This window comes from Microcaecilia unicolor, chromosome 7 (genome assembly GCF_901765095.1).
Source record: "Microcaecilia unicolor chromosome 7, aMicUni1.1, whole genome shotgun sequence".
Taxonomy (NCBI): domain Eukaryota; kingdom Metazoa; phylum Chordata; class Amphibia; order Gymnophiona; family Siphonopidae; genus Microcaecilia; species Microcaecilia unicolor.
Genome location: NC_044037.1, coordinates 139,105,206 through 139,128,144, shown reverse-complemented (window position 1 = coordinate 139,128,144; position 22,939 = coordinate 139,105,206). Strand labels below are relative to the sequence as shown.

The window sequence follows — 22,939 nt, the reverse complement described above, 5'->3', positions numbered from 1 at the left end:
CTGGTCCTGCTGCTGTAGGACTCTCTTTCTCTTCCCATGGCTGTGACTCCACCATGTACACATTTCTCTATGGCCCCAGAGCCACCACCATCCCCAGTTGAAAGGAGGAGCAGCACTTGATACAGAGACACTAGATTACATTCATCCTTCAGTTTGTCCAGTGGCATCTTCTTTGCATCCCAGTCTGGTGCTCAATCACTGCCTACTCATCCTTTTGAACCACTGAGGTTTGCCTCTCTAAGGACCCTGCCATCTAAGTTGTTTTTCTGGTAACAATCTACCTGATATTCAAAGCGATTTTAATTGACAGGAGTTAAATTGCTTGTGGTTGTTTAACTGCTGATATTCAATGGCACTTTAACTAGACAGTGCCGCTGAATATCCCCACTAACTGCCCCTGCACTGCTCAGTTAGTGCTGGGGTGGTCTGTGGGAGCTGGGAGGAGCTTGGGAGGAGTCAGTACATAACCAATACAGCTAACCGGTTAAGTAAGTGGATCAAGGTAGGACAGAATAAAGGGTGTCTTAACTTTAGATGCCGAGCTAACTGGGCACTAGTCTGAATATTGGTTGATGCCCAGCTAACCTCTGGGTAGTGGTGCCATCCCGATCCCCCTTCCAAAGGCAATGATAGCCCTAACCCAAGCACCCACCCCTGTAGGTCCTCAGGAGCCTACCTTGAATCTCCCTGGTGATCTAGGGGGGTCATACAGGCAAGAGCAATGCCCACTCACTCCTGCCCATTGCAAGTCTGGTCTTAAAATGTATCAGAGGGATGAGGCCTGGCCAAGGGAAATAACCTTAGGCTGGTCTTATGGTTCTTGTGACTACTGCAACACTGATCATGATGGTTCTTTTGAGGCCAGATCCATGACGGGCAGGATTGAGTGGGCATATACTCTCCCCCTAGACCACTAGGGAGGTTCCAGGTAGGCTTGGGGGAGAGTCTTACAGAGATGGGGATGTGTGGGAGCTCAAGCCAGAGTTATCTTTGCAGGACTGGGGGAGAGAAAGAGGCACCTGTTTCCTCTTTATATGGGTCCTGGCCAATATTCAACTGGGGCCCCCATAAGTGTCTTATGCATGTCCTGGCTGAATATCAGCTGTGCCCTGCAAAAACTCCAGCAGCTAGCTTATTTTGAATTAGCCCCAGGTATTCAGTGCCAGTGCCCAAACATTTCAATGAGCACTGACCATAGTGGGGTGAATATTGACTGGAATATGTTCAGTCAGCAGACCTACCAAGTGTCCCGCATTGAGCGGAAGAATCCTGCTTTCACAGGTCATCTCCTGCACTCCCACTTGGGAAAGAAAAATTCAAGCTCAGCAGTCTCAATGCAGGAAGCCATTTTGTTCCTCATCTCTGTCTTTCCTCTGCCCGCAATCTACATTCTTCCCTCCCTCTGTACCCCCCCCCCCCCCCATCTGTCACTCCCTCTGACTGCCAAACTTTTATTAGATCGCCGGCAGTGGCAGCACTCCACCTACACTGCAGGCCTTTTCCTCTATCAGGTCCCACCCTCTGAAAACAGGAAGTTGTATCAGAGGGGCGAGGCCTGGCCAAGGGAAAGCACATTAGGCTGGCCAGGAACAGCTTGGGTGGAGTGCTGTTACTTCCGGCGACCTAACACAAGCTTGGAGGTCAGAGGGAGTAACATGCCCGGACCAGGGGACAGACTAGATCCACAGAGGGTGGGGAGGTGGAAATAGGAGGGAGAATGAGAAGAAGCTGGAGTCCTGGGGAGGAGGAGAAGGAAGAAAGGAGGCAAGACAGAGATGTTGCACCCAAAGAGATGTCTGGAGGGAGGGAAGAGAGAAGAAGACATTCTGGTCCCAGGAAGGAGGGGGACAGGCGGGAAGGAAGACAGAGGGAGACATACTGGCCCCAGGAGGAGGAAAAGAAAAGAGAAGACATTCTGCCTCGGGGAAGGGAGAAAGAGAGATACAAACATGCTGATAGTGGAAGGGTCAAGTTGAAGGTGATGTGGAAGAATTTGGAAAGGTGAGGGGTGACGTGGGACGTGGGGAAGGATAAGGGACACAGAGGACAGTGGGGCAATGTTCAACATGGGGAGGGATAAGTGACACAGAGGCACGATGCTTAATGTGTGGGGTGTGGGGAGTGGCTGGATAGGATGGTTAGGAACGTAGAAGGAAGATGGATGGGTGATCATGGAGAAAAAAGAAATGTCAAAATGGACAGGTCATGGCAAGAGAGTTAAGAGAAAATAAGAAACCCGAGACTGGGACAGCACAATTAGAAAAATAAACTGACGGACAACTAAGGTAAAAAAAAAAAATAATAATAATTTTATTTTCTATTTATTGATTAGAATGTCTGTTTATGGAATTTACATCTGCCAGATCTGGTGTAGAAGACATGGCTGGGGCCCATGAAAAAAACAACCTAATTTATTGGCCTGGAATCACCAGTTTTGGAATGGGCCACTCTTGGTATCTCTGCTCCCCCTCCGTTGGCAGCAGGAGAGGCATTAATAATACATCATCTCCTTCAAAATTTCACAGCTCTTATCGCATCAAGAGATGACATTTTATTAAAGCATCTCCTGCTGACGGAGGGGAAGGTGGCTTGTTTGTTCTGCAAAGAATTGGAGGATAAGTAAACCGTGGAGCCAGGAAGTGGAGTGTGCAGGACTGGAGATGAGTCCCAAAATCTCCCTCTCAAAAATTGGACCCCCTTGGCAGCTCTGAGTCAGGCTTATTTTTGAGCTACAGGCTTTCTTTTGCAGAGAGTTCTATCATTTTTTTTCCAAGAAGAAAGTGATAGATCATTTGTTGTCTTCCTTCTTACCTAATATAGCATCTAAACCAAATTATTTCACGCCTAGCATTTAGGAAGTTAGAAAGTGTAGGAAGGGACAAAGACCACCACCTTTTAGAAGCACAGAAGGAATAGCCTAATGGTTCGTGCAGTGGGCTGAGAAACAGAGAAATTGGGTTCAATTCCCACTGCACCTCTTTGTAACCCTGGGCAGGTCACTTATCCCTCCATTGCCCCAGGTACAAAAACTGAATGTGAGTCCACAAGGGATACAGGAAATACCTGTATATAATATGTAAACTGCTTTGGTTGTACTGCAGAAAGGCAGTATATCAAATGCATTACCCTTACCCATATAGAAACATGATGGTAGAAAAAGACCATAAAGGCAATTCAATAACAGGGCTTGTGCGGTTATATGCGCCTTGTGGTGTAGCTGCAACAGTTAGTCCCACTTATGCACCAAATGTATGTGGGCAGAGCATGAGTGAGTCATAGGCATAATGCCAACATATTTACATCTACTATAAGTTGCCCAAATTGCATAGTACACGTGAGGTGTGCTAACTTATGCCAACCACAGACCCAGTGGTTGCACCTAAACACAGATGCCATGATGCCGACTTCTGCTAGTATTGTATAATGGAAACTTAGCACTGAGATGCCGTTATAGAATTGGTGTTCACCACGCTGCATCAAGGCACCTAACTGGAGGCACCAAGTTATAGAATTGCTTTGTATATGGCCTATCCAGTCTGCCTGTCCATACATCTACTATCCCTTCCTCTCCTTTAGAATGTTATGGCACAGGGGTGGATTGACTACTGCCCGGGGGCCTCGACCACTAAGGTTATTGGGGGCCTCCCAGGCCACTGCCACCCCCCTCCCACACACTAAAGCCCCCCCCCCCCCCCCACCACCGCATAGTTGCTGCCTCCTCCCAGACACCCTGAGCAAGTGGGCCCTCCCTGGTCCTACCTTGAAGGTGGTCTAGTGGCTTCTTAGGGTGCAGGAAAGAACCCTACTATTTCCTGCCTGCTATCGCTAGCACATATGAGTTATATTGTTAGGCAGACTGGATGGACCGTGCAGGTCTTTTTCTGCCGTCATCTACTACGTTACTACCGAGACTTTACTGCTGTAGTCTCACAGGTCTTGTCAGTCTTGTGAGACTGCTGCAGGAAGTTTCGGCAGCTATTTTTTAAAACACAGCGGCGCCAGTACTGCCAGGCAGAGTAGCAGGCAGGAAAGAGTGAGATTCTATTCTGTCCCCTTCAAGGTAGGATTGGGGAGGGCTGTAATGTGCAGTGGCAGTGGGCAACTGAGCAGAGTCTCTGGGCCTCCTAGAGCCTCTGGGTCCTCAGGCACTGCCTAGTTGCCTGGTCAGTCCACTCCTGTTATGGCATTATCTGAAGGTTAATATAATCTTTAGGGTTCTACTCAATTAGTCTGGTATCTATTCTTTTAATATTCATAAATTCATACCAGTCCGTAACTTCACTCATATATCACTTCATACCATATCAAACACTGTGTTTTGATTATTTTCTAAAAAAAAAATTTTAAGAAGTTTTTTAGTGTTCAGTATGTATTGTAGTGTTTAGTGTGTATTTGTGACGGCTCCGATGGCACAGCCATATGAAAACATCATAGCACTGAACCCTGCCTGACCATCCATATGCATGCCCAGGTGCTTTTTCAGGTGTAATCAGTCTCTAGTTGACTTCAGTTCTTAAATTCTATAAAGAGAGATTTTACTTATCTTATCAGATGTAGTCAGTTCATGTGTCAAATTCCAATGCAGAGTTCAGTTTCCTCTCATGTGGTATTTGCTGTTCACCTTTATGTGTCTGTGATTACAAATTCCTGTTGTTCTCGCTTAGAAAAACTTGCTGTTCCCTACGTGAGATCACGTTTTGCCGTGTTGGCATCTTCAGGAGAACTTGTGCAAAACTGTCATTTATGTGAGATCACATTTCGCCGTGTCGGCCTCTTCAGGAGAACTTGCTAAAATATCAATATCAGTCACTGTTATTCACTTTCATTGCATTTTCTCATTTACCAGGTGCTTTTTCAGGTGATATCAGTCTCTAGTTGACTTCAATTCTTAAGTTCTATAAAGAGAGATTTTACTTATCTTATCAGATGTAGTCAGTTCATGTGTCAAATTCCAATGTAGAGTTCAGTTTCCTCTCCTGTGGTATTCGCCGTTCGCCTTTATGTCTCCGTGATTACAAATTCCTCTGTTCTCGCTTAGAAAAACTTGCTGTTCCCTACATGAGATCACGTTTTGCCATGTCGGCGTCTTCAGAAGAACTTGTGCAAAACTGTCATTTACGTGAGATCACGTTTCGCCGTGTCTGTGTCTTCAGACGAACTTGCTAAAATATCAATATCAGTCACTGTTATTCACTTACATTGCATTATTGCATTCTTAAAACAAATATCAGCACTTAAGTTTCCTTACTGCAAAACTGTCATTCAGTCATCTTGGGACGGGAATCAATCTCCAGCTCCCACCTGCTTCCGGAACGCCGGCGCATGCTCAATTGCTTCTTGGTTTAAATGCCCTGAAATCTCATTATGGTATCTCCGATAGGATAATTCCCCTGTCAGTCAGCATTACGCTAGCTAATCTATTGCTTTATTCAGTCCCTTTGGTTGAACCGTATCCCACTCGAATATGAATCTTTGTTCTCTATGAATAAGCGCTGCTGATATGTCCCCCTCCCCATTGCAGATGAACTTGAGACAAACACTACATATTGCAGATCCACCTCGGTATGGTTATGGGACACCCAATGTTCTCCTAATGGAGCCTCCCATTTTAGTACCCTTATATTACTCAATGTTCTGCTATTCGTTGTTTAACCTTACGCTTTGTCTGCCCTATGTACCATTTCAAACACGGGCACTGAATAGCGTATATCACCTGGGTAATCAAAATACTGGCTTCTGGGGGGTGGGCTCTTCACTGCCTAGGGCAAAAAAGGTATATTTTAATCATTAAATATACATTTTTTTGTCCTGGGCACTGGCAGTGAAGTGCTTACCCCACCCAGAAATTCCCAACAATAAATTTTAATAGTGCCCAGATAGCTTAATTTTTTAAAAATTACAGGATCATGTTAAAAAAAATTACATGATGATGTTTACATAAAATATGTATTTAAAATTTTATTACCTGGTCCTGCGGTGCTGGGCAGCTGCTTGCTGATCCGTATCTCCAACCTTTTCTCGCACTAGTCCAACCCCTGGCAGCAGTAAGCGTGGTGCGTGCAGCTATTTTGACCAGCAACGACGAGTGGGAATGAGGCTGAGCGCGCTACGCGGGTGGGGATATACAACAAAACATGACTCAACAGCAGCAGTAGCACGCAGAGAAGGAAGGATGCATGGTCACGCATGGGTCACCAGAGGTCAAGCTGCGACCTGCAGTGCGACTGTTTGTGTGTGTGCCCACTGTGCCGTCATGCCAGTCTGCCTCTGCTCTGCCTAAAAGGTAGGTGGGTGCATAGGAGCTAACTTTTCAAAATGATTGGGGGTGCTGAAAATTTTTTTTTTTACAGGCAGTGCATTCTCTCTCCCCCCCCCCCCCCCCCCCCACACCTTAAATTCTGCCTGCTGCAGTCTTCACCTGGGCAGTGGCAGCGCCATTCATAGGCTGCCTGCAACCTGCACCAGGACTTCTTCCCGGAACAGTCCCACCCCTCAGTCCCCATGTACTGTGCAAATTTAAAAAACGGACATATTTCAATCACTATACTATAGGTTAATAAATACAAATAAAACAAAAAAAATGGAAAATATGATAATATCATTTTTATTGGACTAAATACATTTTCTGTTCTGACACGATAAAGGAGGGTTTGGTCTTCAAACATTAGTCAAAAATGTATTAAATTAGTCCAATAAAGATATCACCTACTTCCATTTTTCTGTATTTATAAACACAGCTACCACACTACTTTATCCTAAACTAAAAATAAAATTCATTTTTCCTACCTTTGTGGTCTGGCTGTTTACTGTTCTAATTGTGTTGGTCCCAGTCTCTTGTTTCTTCTTTCCTCGATCTTAACTCTCCCCCCTTTCAATCCAGCGTCTACCCCCTCTCTCCCCCCTTTCCATCGAGCATCTACCCCCTCTCTCTCCCCTTTCCATCCAAGTGTCTGCCCCCTCTCTTCCCTCTTTCCATCCAGCATCTATTTTCACCATCCATGTGTAGTTTTTCTCCTCTTTTCCCTTTCCCTCATCTCTGTCAGTATGCATCTCCTTCCTCTTTCTTCACTCCCCTCCATCCATATGCATCTCCTTCCTCTCTCTCTTCCCTCTCCTCCATCCATCTCCACCATTTTTCCTCTCTCTCCCCCCCGCCATCCATGTTCATCTCACTTCCTTTCTTCCTCCCCTCCATCCATGTCCAGCATTTCTCCTCTCTCCCCTCCATCCATGTGCATCTCACTTCCTCTCTTCCCTCCCCTCCATCCATGTCCAGCATTTCTCCTCTCTCCCCTCCATCCATGTGCATCTCCTCCTGTCTTCCCACCCCTCTACTACTACTACTACTTAACATTTCTAAAGCGCTACTAGGGTTACGCAGCGCTGTACAGTTTAATAAAGAAGGACAGTCCCTGCTCAAAAGAGCTTACAATCTAAGGACAAAATGTACAGACAATCAAATTGGGCAGTCTAGATTTCCTGAAGAGAGATATAATGGTTAGGTGCCAAAGGTGACATTGAAGAGGTGGGCTTTGAGCAGGGATTTGAAGATGGGCAGGGAGGGGGCTTGGCATATAGGCTCGGGAAGTTTATTCCAAGCATAGGGAGAGGCGAGGCAGAAAGGGTGGAGCCTGGAGTTGGCGGTGGTGGAGAAGGGTACAGAGAGGAGGGATTTGTCCTGTGAGCGGAGGTTGCGGGTAGGAGCATAAGGGGAGATAAGGGTAGAGAGGTAATGAGGGGCTGCAGATTGAGTGCATTTGTAGGTTAGAAGGAGAAGCTTGAATTGTATGCGGTACCTGATCGGAAGCCAGTGAAGTGACTTGAGGAGAGGGGAGATATGAGCATATCGGTCCAGGCAGAAGATAAGACGTGCAGCAGAGTTCTGAATGGATTGAAGGGGGGATAGATGGCTGGGAGACCGGTGAGGAGTAGGTTGCAGTAGTCAAGGCGAGAGGTAATGAGAGAGTGGACGAGAGTTCGGGTGGTGTGCTCAGAGAGGAAAGGCGAATTTGCTGATGTTATAGAGAAAGAAGCGACAAGTCTTGGCTATCTGCTGGATATGCGCGGAGAAGGAGAGGGAGGAGTCAAAGATGATTCCGAGGTTACGGGCAGATGAGATGGAGAGGATGAGGGTGCCATCTACAGAGATAGAGAGTGGAGGGAGAAGGGAAGTGGGTTTGGGTGGAAAGACAATGAGCTCAGTCTTGGACATGTTCAGTTTCAGGTGGCTGTTGGACATCCAGGCAGCAATGTCAGATAAGCAGGCCGATACTTTGGCCTGGGTGTCCGCAGTGATGTCTGGTGTGGAGAGATAAAGCTGGGTGTTGTCAGCATAGAGATGATATTGGAAGCCATGAGATGAGATCAACGAGCCCAGAGAAGAGGTGTAAATTGAAAATAGAAGGGGTCCAAGGACAGATCCTTGAGGAACTCCAACAGAGAGCGGGATGGGGGTGGAGGAAGATCCATGAGAATGTACTCTGAAGGTACGGTGGGAGAGATAAGAGGAGAACCAGAAGAGGACAGAGCCCTGGAACCCAAAAGAGGACAGTGTGGCGAGCAGTCAATTATGATTGACAGTGTCAAAGGCGGTGGATAGGTCGAGGAGGATGAGGATGGAGTAGTGACCTTTGGATTTGGCAAGGAACAGGTCATTGCAGACTTTAGTGAGTGCCGTTTCAGTCGAGTGTAGAGGGCGAAAGCCGGATTGCAGCGGATCGAGGATGGTATGAGAGGAGAGAAAATCAAGGCAGCGGCTGTGAACGGCGCGTTCAAGTATCTTGGAGAGGAAGGGTAGGAGGGAGATGGGGCGGTAGTTGGAGGGACAGGTAGGGTCTAGTGATGGTTTTTTGAGGAGAGGTGTGACTACAGCATGCTTGAAGGTGTCAGGGACAGTTGCAGTGGAGAGAGAGAGGTTGAGGATATGACAGATGGAGGTGGTGACAGTAGGGGAGATGGTGTTAAGTAAGTTGGTGGGGATGGGGTCAGAGGAACAGGTGGTGCATTTCGAGGAGGAAAGAAGGTGGGCGGTTTCCTCTTCGGTGATAATAGGAAAAGAGGAGAAGGAGGCCTGGGTTGGTTGGTTGAGGGAGTGGGTTAAAGGGTAAGGAGGAGGTGGTTTGGTAGTGAATTTGAGGTTGATCTTCTGTACCTTATCGCGGAAGTAGTCAGCCAGCGATTGAGGAGAGAGTGAGGCGGGGTGGGGGCGGAGGGCACTTTAAGGAGGGAGTTAAGGGTGGTGAAGAGACGATGAGGGTTGGAGCCGTGAGAGTTAGTTAATTGGATGTAATAGTCCTGTTTGGCAAGGAATAGGGAGGACTGGAAGCAGGATAGCATGAATTTGTAATGAATGAAATCAGTATGGGTGCGAGATTTCCTCCAGAGGCGTTCAGCCGATCTGGTGCAGGAGCGAAGGTATCGGATGCAGGGGGTCAGCCAGGGGAGATGGATGGTGCAAGGGTATCCAGAGCAGTTGAGAGAGTGGCATTGTAAGTGGAGACAGCCTTATCGACGGACTCGAAGGACAAGGCGGAGGGGAGGAGATTGGAGATACTAGAGTATAGGGTGGGAGGGTCGACGGCCTGGAGATTCCTGAAGGTGGTGGTTAATGTAGGGCGGGACTGAGGGGGAGGGTGATGAAGTGTGAAGGTGATCAGGTGATGATCTGAGAGAGGAAGAGCTGAGGCGCAGAAGTTGGAGGGTGAGCAGGTAGAGGAGAGGACGAGGTCAAGACTACTGCAATCTGCTTCTTGCTGGCCTCCCACTTAGTCACCTCTCCCCTCTCCAGTCGGTTCAAAACTCTGCTGCCCATCTCGTCTTCCGCCAGGGTCGCTTTACTCATACTACCCCTCTCCTCAAGTCGCTTCACTGGCTCCCTATCCGTTTTCGCATACTGTTCAAACTTCTTCTACTTACCTAGAAATGTACTCACTCTGCTGCTCCCCAGTATCTCTCCACACTCGTCCTTCCCTACACCCCTTCCCGTGCACTCCGCTCCATGGATAAATCCTTCTTATCTGTTCCCTTCTCCACTACTGCCAACTCCAGACTTCGCGCCTTCTGTCTCGCTGCACCCTGCGCCTGGAACAAACTTCCTGAGCCCCTACGTCTTTCCCCATCCTTGGCCACCTTTAAATCTAGACTGAAAGCCCACCTCTTTAACATTTGCTTTTGACTCGTAACCACTTGTAACCACTCGCCTCCACCTACCCTCCTCTCTTCCTTCCCATACACATTAATTGATTTGATTTGCTTACTTTATTTTTTGTCTATTAGATTATAAGCTCTTTGAGCAGGGACTGTCTTTCTTCTATGTTTGTGCAGCGCTGCGTACGCCTTGTAGCGCAATAGAAATGCTAAATAGTAGTAGTAGTAGTAGTAGTAAGACAATGGCCAGATTGGTGAGTAGGGGTGATGGAGCTCAGCTGGAGGTTGAAAGAGGAAGTCAGGGTGAGGAACTGAGAAACGTAAGAGTCAGATGGGTCGTCAGCGCGAATGTTAAAGTCTCCAAGGATAAGGGACGGAGATGAGGGTTCAAGAAAAATGGAGAGCCAAGCATCGAAGTCGGTAAGGAAGGAGGGGAGGGACTTATCAGGGGGGCGGTAGATGACTGCAACTCTGAGAGGCAGCGGGTAGAATAGACGGATGGAGTGAACTTCAAAGGATGAGAAGCAGTGAGATTGCGGTAGGAGGAGGGGTTGAAAACTACAGGCGGGTGAAAGTAGTAACCCGACACCTCCTCTGCGGCTGACCGGGCGGGGAGTGTGGGAGAAAAGATAACCCCCATGGCATAGGGCCGCGACTGAGGCAGAGTCGTCGGGGGTGAGCCAGGTTTCAGTTAGGGCAAGCAGTTGAAGGGAACGGGAGATGAAGAGATCATGGGTGAAGGGAACTTTGTTGCACACAGAGCGGGCATTCCATAAGGCACACGAGAAAGGGAGGGAAGAGGGGGGGAGGAGGGGAATAGAGATTAGGTGAGGTGTCCATCCATGTCCAGCATTTCTCCTCTATCCCCTCCATCCATGTGCATCTCCTTCCTGTCTTCTCTCTCCTCCATCCATGCCAAGCATTTCTCCTGCCCTCCCCTGCATCCATGTCCAGCAATTCTCCTCTCTCCCCTGCCCTCACCTGCATCCATGTCCAGCAAGTCTCATTTCCATTTCTCAGATTTCCATTTGCTTTAGCATTTGGAGAAAGCAGACTGTCACAGACCTGGAAGAAAGTTCAAAATGCATGAAAGACTTGAACAATCTGATATTAATCCTGCATAGAAAACTGCTAAGGAATCAGAATGGAGAGCGGTTACTTCGAAAAGAAGGAAGGTGCATCAGAGGAGGCAGGGCACGGGAAGAAGGAAGACTGCAGGGTCTACCAATCAGAAGCAGTATGACTATACCTGTATCACTGTGCTACACTGAATGACAGTTGAAAGCTTTCATGACCAAGGTAGAGAAATAGAATTGGACCCGCGGAGGGGCAGGGAAGGGAGAGAGGGGGGAGTGAATGAGACATGCCAGATCCACATGGGGGGGGGATTGACATGCCAAACCCACAGGATGGGAGATATGAAAGTGACAAACAAACCACAAGAGTGGACGAAGCCAAACCACAGTTCTCAAGTGGATCACCAAGTCATTTATTCATCCAAAGTCCGAAGACTGAATATTTCCCAATTCTGACAGATTTAACCCTACACAGGCCGTGTTTTCAGCACCCAAAGCTTTCATCAGACAAAACAGAAAATTCAGTCATAAAACATTTAAAATAACTCAATCATAAAACATTTAAAGTAATTATCTGCATGAGCATAAAAAGAATTAAAATAATATAGTATAAAAAATTATGAATTATAGTACAAACATGATGCAAAACAGAACAAGATATAAAAATATAAAAACAAAATCATATTCATATATTACAAAGGCATTATTATCCATATGTATATAGAATAAAAATATGTAAATATATATTTATACATAAATGGAAAATCATTTATACAGCCAACACACCTTCTAAGCCAGTGGGATTATGTTAAAATGTGCGTGCCTGGTACACAGCTAAAATAAGAAAAAGATCAAAATAAACAATCTGAACATAAAAATTAAAAATTAACCCAAAAAACCCCAAATGTATATAAAGGCGATTATATACAGGTGAGATAAAAGGAATCAACCTTCTTATTGTCTTCTCCTTACAAAGCAACATGCTTTAATATTCAACCGTCGTGTGCATTATCAATAGGAGGTCGAATAGAGGCTACCAGTGTGTTATATACTGAATTAACAAAGGATGTTTAAATTTCTGCCAAACACCTTAATATAGTGGTATAAAAAAAGAAGTATAAAAAGTATAAAAAAACGGCCAAATGGGCAAATGGAACACTGGTCTCTTGTGGTCATAATGACCTGTTATGGTCATTTAAAAGCTGGTCAAATGGTCAAGTGAAATCCTGGTCACTTGTGGTCATGATGACCGCTAGTGCCTATTATGAGTAATTTGATAGTATAATAGCTGCCAAATACTTGAAAACCAAAAAATTATTAATGCGGCATGGTTCTCAAGGCCGCCCAATGTGCGGTCCTTTAGATGTATTTTATGTTTCAACAGTTTTTTATTGATGGACGCTCGATAAACACAATACATCGCAAACTCTAAATACAACAGTAACCATCTGCTCACACAACTGAATTAACCAAGGAAAGAAAAAAAAAACAGCAGTTCTACCATCAATTGTTTACATTTATCCACTTCCCCTTTATATTAATATAAATTTTGTTTTAGTGAACATACCCTAGCACAACAAACCAAATATTACCCCTGAGTTGTCCATCCTCTCTAAATTTTTAATCCCTCCCCCCTCCTCCCCCTTTATGCAAAATCCCCCCCCCCCCCCCAAAAAAAAAACTTTTCTCCCTGGAGGAGAGGGACCCCGAGCGCGAGCCACCCCTATACCAGCATTCTGCAACCTCCCAGTCAAACTAAAATGGAGCACATCCACCCAATCCATTCCTCATCCAATTAAGCAGTATTTAATAACAGGCTCCTGGCTCTATGCGAAAGGGATCCGATATACATGTCCCATGTGGCATGGAAATTTTTTAGTCTTTTGGGGGTTTATCTAGCATATTGACTTTCCAAGAGCATCATAGATTGCAATCAGTTTCTCCAAGTCCAAAATGATGGCGCCTCTTCTCCAACCCATACCCCCAATATCACTTTCTTACCCAAAACCCCAGCTTTCCTAAGAAACAGGATATGTGACTTATTATGGGTAGGAAAAAGATCATATTTATCCAATAGTACTGCAGCTGGGGAAACAGGTGTATGGTGCATCCCAATAGTCTGCCCAGATATGACAACATAGCTTTCCAAAAAGCTTGCACCCTCACGCAATCCCAAAAACGAATGAAAAAAGGAGTTTGGCCCTTGCTTACATTTCTGACACTCCGGCGCATCCAAGGCTCCTACCTTAAACATGCGCTCTTGAGTGAAATATGCCCTGTGCAGCGTGCGGAAGTGACACTCCCTCAGCTCCACACTTACTGATGATATCTCAGGGATCCGTTTAATGTTTTATTATTTAATACTTTATTAAATTTCTTTTAATTTACAAGACAAACTTATAAATTTGCAACACAGCACCTAGATTACAGAGATTACATTAATTACTAAAAGAAACAATATGTTTATTACATTTGTACCCTGCGCTTTCCCACTCATAGCAGGCTCAATGTGGCTTACATATTATATATAGGTACTTATTTGTACCTAGGGCAATGGAGGGTTAAGTGACTTGCCCAGAGTCACAAGGAGCTGCCTGTACCTACAGTGGGAATCAAACCCAGTTTCCCAGGAACAAAGTCCACCACTCTAACCACTAGGCCACTCCTCCACTCACAATGAATATGCACAAAAGACTTGCATATAATGGAGGCAGTGTGTGCAGATCAAGTTCATGTATATTCATTGTGGATATCTTGAAAACCTGACCGGCCAGGGGTACTCCAGGATTAGACTTGGAAAACACTGTCTTAGACCATAAACCTATTTCATTTGCTGCATGACCACATGTTGCTTAAAGGGAATGTGGCCAAGAAGTGAAAGCTCTCTTATGAAAATGCTAGAAATCAGTGCTGACCAAGTAGTTTTGGCTACCAAATTTGTCCTGCATGGGTTCATGTAACCAGATTTCTAGTATCACAGATGGCTCAAAACAAGAGATTTTGGTGAAAGTTTTTATTTTCAATTGACTACCATGCTTCAGAGGGCTTGATAACATTGATATTCATCCAAAATTAGAGAGAGGTCAATAGGTATGTGCTGTATATTTAATGGATTGGTGAGGGAGACACACATACCCTAGATAACTCAGGCATGGCTCCAGGACTTTACAAACTCGCCCACTTGTGCCCCTGCCCCGCCTGTTTCCTTATCACCAACAAGAAGAAATGGTGGGCTGGGAGCAATTTTTACACCCCTGTGCAGTCACACTGCTTGCACAACTGCCCTGCTTTAACCCTGCTATAGCTGTATCCTGGCCTTTTCACATCACAAAGACTCAATTATAACAGAAAATGAAAAAACGTTTTGATCGTACGTTGATTCTAGGTAGTGGGACAGGTCTCTCCCACTCCAAAATCAGAGTTTATTGGGGCATTAGCATAAGGAGCTTTGAACCGTTCTTTTTAAACTCCACTTCAAGCTATCCTAGCCACCGAAATTAATGTCCTTTGTAACCCGGTTCGCATGCATCCCAGCTGTACTCATTACTGGCAGTTCTACCAAGCAGCCTTGCCCCAGTAGTATCCTAGAATAGCATTCTGTTGTACAGCACAGAATAGAGGCTATTAAGAAGTCTGACACAAAATTAATTGTTAACTCAACTTGGAACCTAAATATTGTGTCAAATGTTTTGGTCTGCATTGAGGAAATGTTCTGAGCCTATAAACAAAAACACAAACAACTAACAACAGCCCTCAAAATGCTTACAGAGAAAGAAGTATAAACTGCCAACATTGGTTGGATTGGTCAATCAGTCAGTGGGTAAGATGGCATCTCCAATGATTTTCAGTTGACTTTGTACCCTGAAATGTAACTTTTCCTCCTTTTTGCATTCCCTATTTGATGCGCAACCTATGGAAACATCGAGCAACTCAGAGGAAAAGAAGAACTTCAACCACAACTCAGAGGACAAAGCTGCTAGAATCCACAAGATGCTGAGCATTATGAAAATACAGGTCAGCAAAACAAACAGGAAGAGGTGGGGCAGACTGGAAACAAAAATGAGGGTGGCATTTCTCTCCCTTCATCTTTAAAATACTAGAAATACAATATTGTTTTTGAGGAAACAAAGCATAGACAGAAGTGATGCTCCTACCCAGCTCACCAGTCCTATCACCTGGGAGCGCAACACACAGAGAAACATGGAAGACCTTTATCTATACCAGATGCTCTCAACCAAGCCCTCTGGCCCTTCCTAACCAGTGCCGTCTTCAAGTATCACCAATGAATATGCATAAAGCGTCTGCACACATGAACTCAACATATGTAAATATATAATGAATTAATCACTATAGACAGCCTTAAACATAGAACAATTAAAAAGACAATGAGGACTGGGTTGAAAAAATGCATGTTTAGCCATTATTGAAAATATATAACCTCTATTTATCAATATAAAAGGAAAACAAACAAAATAGAAGGAAAAGTTTCTGCTTTCTTAGACCACAATCAATTTTAGGGGGAAGATAAGTAAATGAGGAGATCTAAATAATACATTTTAATTATAAGGTATATGGCCTGGTCCGTTAAACCCCCAGAATATACTTTCTTTTTCTTAATTTCTTTGCACATACTAACTAGACAGTTTTTTTATTTTCTATGAACAATTTAAGCTGATCTGGCTCGAAGAAAATATATTTATTTCCCAAATATTTAATGCAACATTTACAAGGATATGCTAACAGAAATGTAGCTCCCATAGATTTAACCTCTTCTCTGTAAGCAAGAAACCCTTTTCTCCATTCCTGCGTTGTTCTTATCACATCAGGAAAAATCCATATTTTTTGTCCACAGAATGTTTTTTGTGAAGTTTTAAAGTAAAGTTTCAATAAGGCATTCAAGTCTTGCTCGAAAACAAATGATACTAGAAGTGTCCTTCGAGTAGACACCTCTGATATGGATTCTTCCAATAAAGCTGAAATATCTTGAAGATTTAATTCAGGTACTTGATTTGTTTCTATTGGATTCACCTTAGATTGTTTGGTTTCTGGAAGATAGTACATTTTATTAATCAGTGGAATAGCAGACTGAGGATATGCCAATACTTCAGATAGGTATTTTTTAAGGAAATCAATCAGTGATATTCCAGTAGATATACGAAAATTTAGAATCCTCAGATTTAAGCGTCTGTTATAATTCTCTATTTGTTCCAGCTTTAGGGATACCTTCATTTTATCTGTAATCAGCATTTCCGTGACTTTTTTCAGAGATAAAATTTCTGTTTGCATCTGTGTAGTCTGGGCCAACGATTCCCGTTTAACATTCTCAAGCACTAATGTTAATGAGTCTATCTTGTTTACAAGCAAAGCAGTATCTTGAGATGTTTTGGTGACTGCTACGGTTAAATTTTGAATAGCTTTCCAGATAGATTGCAAAGTTACTGCTTTGGGAGCTGCGAGCTCCATGCTCATCTCATCTGGTTCTTGAGGCTGAGCACCACCGTCTGAGGCCCTCCAGACGGTGACTCCATTGAGTCCTCATCACTAGCCTGAAGAATTGCAGAACAAAGCGACGGATTAAGATCCGGTGGAGATAAAGATGTTTCGATCCCTAATGGAGTTGACACTTTGCAAAGATAAAGTAAAGTCGAGCACTTATCTGTTGCCCGACGGTGGCTCCATCTGTTTCGCTTGTAGGCTTTTTCAAGGGCTGTGCTTTGACAGAGAGAGCATTGAGAAAATTTTTTCCTCTCTCTTGATCTGATCATGGCTTAGTGCTGCTTTGCAAAGCTGCTTTATAGCACTTCATGAGAATCAGTGAAGGTTTTTATGAACTAAATACATTTTGAAGATAGCATTGATATTGTCAAAATATTTAAAAAAAACTTTTTTATAAAAAGAGCAAAATTACTAAAATCTTTTTGGAAATAAATTTGGAAATAAATTAAAAGTTAAAATAATTCTTTCCAAGCAAGGTTTTTATGACCAGTGATGAACACCACACTCCCAGTTAAAGCCGCCGAAAACTGAAAGTAAGCGGTCGGGCGTTTTGAGGTCTTTTCCTTGCTTTTTAGAGATATTTTGTTAAAATCAAACATCATATTTCCATATAAATTTTATTGGATTCCTCTTTATATGTTTATTTATTTATTTATTTATTTATTTATTTATTTATTTATTTATTGCATTTGTATCCCACATTTTCCCACCTATTTGCAGGCTCAAAGTGGCTTACATAGTTTTGTTAACACAGTTAATCCTGGATGTCAGGTACAATTATTGTTGTGCAGAGATTAATTAAGGGAAGAAAGTAGAGAGAAGAAGGAAGGAATTTATTAGGTATAGTAGACGGTGGGTTTTCAGAAGTGGATTAGTGAGGTTCTGGGTTTTCATTGTAGGCTTTGTTGAAGAAATATGTCTTGAGGGATTTGCGAAAGATAGTTGTTTTGTTGATTGTTTTCAGGTCTCTAGGTAGTGCGTTCCATAACTTCGTGCTCATGTAAGAGAAGGTGGTATCATGCATCAGCTTGTATTTTAGTCCTTTGCAGCTGTCACGTTTACTAAACAGGAACTGGGTTTGTGAGCCCTTGGACCACTGCCGAGGAGCGGCAGTAGCAGGCAAAACCACCCCACACCAGAAGCAAGGCAGAACAGACGTACCGGCAAATCCAGGCTAGGTCTCTAGGCAGTCAGCCAGCAAGCAGAAGGCAGGTCCAGGCAAACGTTCAAAAGGCAGGCAGCAAGCAAAGCAAAGTCCAGGTCCAGGCAAAGGTTCAAAAGGCAGGCAGCAAGCAAAGCAAAGTCCAGGTCCAGACAAAGGGTCAAAAGGCAGGCGGCAAGCAAAGCAAAGTCCAGGATCAGGCAAGGTTCAAAAGGCAGGAAACCAGAAAACGCAGAATCAGGTCCAGACAAAGTCTCTCAGGCAGAAGTGCACAAGCACCCACGTACCAGGGCCTAAGACGATGCAAAGGCAAGGGCTAAGAGTAACAAAATGGCTAATAAGCCCAGCAGCACCTGGAACTCAGCTGCTGCAATCACCAGGCAGCTATGGGTGCTGTGCAGGCTCAAACAACACAAGCACACCTGGCAGCCTGGAAGATCCGGACCGGACTGAGCCGAAATCTGGAACGGGTGATGGTCCATAGCAGCCACCCATTCTGGCCACCAGAGGGCAAGGAAAAGCTCGCACAGACATAACAGCAGCTGGGGAAGTGCAGGTTGAGAAATTTGCGAGATGATTTTGTGGCATTTCTGGGAGGTAGGTCCACGAGGTTTAGCATGTAGATTGGGGCGTCTGCGTGAATGATTTTGTTTACAATCGTGCAGATCTTGAATGCAATGCGTTCCTAAAGTGGGAGCCAGTGAAGTTTCTCTGTTAAGGGTTATGCGCTTTCATATTTAGTTTTTCCAAATATGAGTCTGGCCGCAGTATTCTGGGCAGTTTGGAGTTTCTTGATGTTCTGCTCTTTGCAGCCTGCATACAGTGCATTACAGTAATCAAGATGACTTATTACCATTGACTGTACCAGGGTACGGAATATGTATCTCGGGAAGAAATGTTTTACTCTTTTGAGTTTCCACATGGAATAGAACATCTTTTTCGTCGTGTTTTTCACGTGGGTATTGAGAGTAAGGTTTCGATCAATGGTGACTCCTAGAATTTTCAGGTTTTAAAAAACAGGCAGAGAGCAGTATGGTGTGGTTATGGTGGAGAAGGTTTTTGTGTTATGTTGTGAGGTGAGAACAAGACATTGCGTTTTTTTCTGCATTTAGTTTCAGCTGGAATGCATCTGCCCAGGAGTGCATTATTTGGAGGCTTTGGTTGATCTCGTTGGTGATTTCATTTAGATCATGTCTGAACGGGATGGAGATCGTGACGTCATCTGCATATATGTAGAGGTTGAGGTTTTGATTTGCTAGAAGTTTAGCCAAAGGTATCATCATCAGTTTGAATAAGGTTGGTGAGAGGGGGGAATCCTTGGGGTACTCCACATTCAGGTATCCATGGGGGTGATCTGTCCGTGTTCGTTGTTACTTGATATGATCTTGTGGTCAGGAATCCTTTGAACCATTTGAGAACCGTGCCTCCTATTCCGAAGTATTCTAGTATATGTAATGGTATTTCATGGTTGACCATGTCAAAGGCACTGGACATGTCAAATTGTAAGAGGAGTATGTTGTTGCCCATCGTAATTGCTTGTTTAAATGAGTTCATTGCAGACACTAGAGCAGTTTCGGTGCTGTGATTTGACCGAAATCCTGATTGAGACTCTTGGAGAATTGAATGTTTATTTAGGTATTCAGTAAGTTGTTTTGTTACTATGCCTTCCATGAGTTTGGTTATGAGTGGAATAGATGCTACTGGGCGATAGTTGGTTAGGTCCATTCTGTTTTTCTTAGCATCTTTCGGTAGCGGGGTAAGTAGGATGTGTCCTTTATCCATGGGAAAGAGCCCATTTTGAAGCCTGTGATTTACGTGGTTCGTGAGGTCTGTTTTGAATTGTTTGGGTGCGGATCTTATTAGACTATTAGGGCAAATGTCTAATTTGCATTGTGATTTGGCATATTTCCTGAGCCAATGTGAGATTTCATGTGATGAGAGCGTGTCAATGTTGGTCCATGATTGATCTGCTGGGCATTCCCCAGGGTTTGGGTCTAGACATTCAAGGATATTTGTGTAATCCGTTATATTGGTAGGTATCATGAGTCGGAGTTTTATGATTTTTTTCCTTGAAGTAATTTGCAAGATTGGTTGCTGATGAGGTATCTGTGTTGTTGGAGGTTACCGTAGTGGTATTTAGAAGATCGTTTTAGTAGCTGTTTGGTGACCTTGTATCTTGGAGTCCTGTATGGTGATCCTCCTACTATTGTTTACGTAGCTGAAGATATACCAACAAATCCTTACGCTCTACCATCTCTTTCTCCAGCAGAGTTTCTCACGCTATCATTCTCCCCTCAGTATCTATGACATGCATTAATAAAAAAAACTCCCCTTCTCGCCCATCTCCCAAAACTAGCGTTCTCCCTGGGGAGAAATGTATATTTCCTCTGATAGGAAGTTGATCGGAAATGTCATGTCGGCCTCCCAATTGTAAGATCAAGAACCGCCAAGCCAACCATAGTGATCTAAGTACCCCACTTTTCCGTAACTATTTCGGGAGGGTTACTTGCATGCAGTGTAACAAGAAATTCACATGCCAGGGGGAATAAAACGCCAATTCATAGTCTCTTGGAGTAAAGCACTGTTCCTCCAATATCCAGTCTCCCAGATGACGAAGTAGACATGCATAATTATACAATGACATATCGGGGAGTCCCAAACCCCCATACTTCCAGGAACCCAACAGCTGCCTGAAAGGCATTCTCGGCTTCCTTCCTCCCCAACAGAAATGGGTTAGCAACTGCTGAAGTGACCTAAGATCTTTTTTCAACAATTTAATTGGCAAAGTTTGAAGGACATAGAGCCATTTCGGGAATAGTACCATATTAAATAACTGGATTCTCCCATGGAGCGAAAGAGGAAGCTGTTGCCATCTAGCTAACACAGCCTTACTATAATCCAACAACTCTGACAAATTCCCTGCATAAAGCATCCCCGTACGACATGGTAATTGGATACCTAGATATCGAAATGATGTAGCATCCCATTTTAATGGGAAAGACCCCACCCAGTTTTCTCATACTGCTGGCCCCATGGGCATAGCCAGAGACTTGTCCAAATTTAAGCTAAAACCAAAAAAAAACACTGTATTCCACAAAGCATTCCATTAAAGTCTCCAGAGAAGACTGGGGCTCCATAACATGCACTAACAAGTCATCCGCGAATGCCGACACCTTAAACATGTGAGGGACAATGCTCACCCCTTTGATGGTAGGATTCCCCATAATGTCCCTTAACAGGGGGTCCATAGATAACTCAAAAAGCATGGACGACAAGGGACAACCCTGCCTCGTACCTCAGTGTATCTCGAACTCCGATGAGAGAACTGCATTTACCTGAATTCGTGCTCTAGGAGAGCTATACAATGCCCACAAAGCCTCCAAGAAAAACTCGGAAAACCTATATCTCTGCAGCACCGTGAAGAGAAATTCCCAATGAACCCAGTCAAATGCTTTTTCGGCGTCAAAACTGACTACCAAAGAAGGGGACCCTATCCGCTCTACCCACTCCATGGATATTAAAAGTTTCCTCATGTTATATGCCACCGTACGCCCTGTAACAAAACCTACTTGTTGTTCCGCTATTAATTCTGGCAACACCTTAGACAGTTGATTGGCTAAGATTTTGCGAACAACTTAGTTTCCATGTTTAACAGCGAGATAGGCCTATATGAAGAAGGCATCTCAGATGTCTTCCCTGGTTTCAACAACAATACTATCTGAGCCAACTGCAATGATTGGGGAAGGGATCCATCTACCACAAACTGTGTAAAGTAAGATTGTAAAGTTAGGTGTATTGATGGGGATAACCAGTGCTTTTTTTGTGCCGGTACATGCTGGTACGGCGTACCGGCACCTTTTTCCTGAGGTCCCGCTCCCTTCTGTTCCTGCTTTTGATTACCTACCCAAAGTCACAATTCTCCTCTCTCCCCTGCCCTCCCCTCCATGTCCATCAATTGTCTCTCCCCTCCCCTCTATGTCCAGCATGTCGCCTCCCTCCCCTGCCCTCCCCTCTCCAAGTCGCGGTGAACCAGAAGTGAAGGCAACGCAGCAGTGCTCACTGAGGCAGGCAGGCACGCACATGCAGCTGCAGGTTCATCTCCTCTCGCATTGCTTCCCTCTCAGCGCTTCCTGCCTTCGAGGACGGGATGCACTGAGAGGGAAGCGACACGAGAGGAGACGAACCTGTGCTGCGTGCCTGCCTCAGTGAGCACTGCTGTGCTGCCTTCACTTCCAGTTTGCCACAACTTGGAGAGGGGAGGCCAGGGGAGGGGAGAGACAATTGCTGAACATGGAGGGGAGGGCAAGGGAGAGAGGAGAATCGCTGGAAATGGAGGGGAGGGCAGGGGAGGGCAGGGGAGAGAGGAGACATGCTGGACATGGAGGGGAGGGGAGAGGAGGGCAGGGAAGAGAGAATTGCTGGAAATGGATGAGAGGGGAGAGCAGGGGGCAGAGGAGACATACTGGACATGGAGGGGAGGGGAGGTCAGCGAAGAGAGATTCGCTGGACATGAAGGGCAGGGGAGAGAGGAGAATCGTTGGACATGGATGGGAGGGCAGGGCAGGGGAGAGAGATTCTCTGGACATGGATGGGAGGGGAGGACAGGGGAGAGAAGAGACATGCTTGACATGATGGAGGAGGGGGAGACAGGAAGGATATGCACATGGATGGGAGGGCAGGGGAGAGAGGAGAAATGCTGGAAATGGATGGATGGAGGAATTGGCGGGGAGATAGGAGAAATGCTGGTCTTGGATGGAGGAGAGGGGAGAGAGAATTATTGCTTTATATGGATACAGGGGAGGGAAAAGAGAGGAGAAATGTTGGACATGGATGGAGGGGAAGAGAGAGGAGAAGTGCTAGACATGGATGGAGGGGAGGAAAGAAAAAAGAAGAAGATGCACATGGATGGAGATGAGGGAGAGAGAAGAAAAACTGCACATGGATGGAGAAAATAGGCAAAAGCTGGATCCACATTATACCTACTCCAGTCAATTCCACGGAGGAGGACACAGCTTTTTCTTATGGATGTAGGGCAAGAAATGAAGAAGAAAGGAGGAAA

The 22,939-nt window shown here is 44.8% G+C and overlaps 1 protein-coding gene across 1 annotated transcript in view; it reads left to right on the top strand.

Annotated features, from left to right (window-relative positions):
• The window catches only part of TRPM8 (transient receptor potential cation channel subfamily M member 8), a 1,843,971-nt gene that overhangs the window by 927,572 nt on the left and 893,460 nt on the right, over positions 1 to 22,939 (top strand).